The sequence below is a fragment of the Saccopteryx bilineata genome, chromosome 7 (genome assembly GCF_036850765.1).
Source record: "Saccopteryx bilineata isolate mSacBil1 chromosome 7, mSacBil1_pri_phased_curated, whole genome shotgun sequence".
Taxonomy (NCBI): Eukaryota; Metazoa; Chordata; class Mammalia; order Chiroptera; family Emballonuridae; genus Saccopteryx; species Saccopteryx bilineata.
In genome coordinates, this window is record NC_089496.1 from 58253846 (window position 1) to 58254806 (window position 961).

The window sequence follows — 961 nt, forward strand, 5'->3', positions numbered from 1 at the left end:
GGTGTCTAGTGAGCTTTTCCCCTAAGGTCCAGGCAGACGCAGTCATTGTCAGAAACCTGTAATAGAAGTTGGTGAAGATGCATTGGCCATCCTCTTTTCATGGTAGGGGAGTTGTGCGGCGAGAGGGAAAGAGAGGGTGAAGGCCAAGGTGGTCCTAGTATTGCATATAATAGTCTCCTAGTGGATCCTGTTTGAGATGTTTATGTAGTAGGGTTAAATAAAAGAGCAGAAATATAGGTGATGTCTGTTATAATGTAGTGGAGGGCTAGAAAAGTGAAAGGGAGGTCACAGTGAGGGAGGAGAGAGAGAAGGGCCAAGGATGGGGTAGAGGGTAGACGGGGTCATTGTGGCCTACAGTGAAAGTAGAGCCGGTGTTCAAGGACGTGTGATGTCACAGCAACTTTGTTCTCCACACTGTTTTGCGGTTTATGTAGAAGGAAGGCTCGGAAGGAGAGTTTGAGTTGGTACCAGAGCAGATTCTCTGTGTGTAGTCAAAGGAGGTAAATGTGTCCAGTTTCCTGGCTTCTGGAACAGAAACAGAAGAGAGTTTGCCTGATTAGTAACGGGGTCTTAAGTAGAGAAGTGCAGAAAAAGGGGTGGGCGACGTTCGGGAGGGATCCTGTCTGGACTCACCGGCCATGTCAGTCCAGTGTCCGCTGGGGACAGCACTGTGGGCCGAAGACCGTTTGTGAGGAGGTCCGATTGGAGTGTCGCCTCCTTGTCTGCGAGTCCCTTGTGAAGAATAGCATCTTTGCCGGTGACGCGGTGGCAGGGATGCCTCCTCCCGTTTCCAGAACTTGTAGTCCAGCGAAAACCATGGTGGTTGTGGACAGTCAGTGTGAAATGTAGCGGGAGGACTGTGAGGTGCGAAGAGAGAACCAGGAGCAGGAAAGACCGAGGTGTTTTTGTTGAAAACGTTCGTTGAAGATTTTACCAGCTGTGGATTCCTGCCCTCCTACGT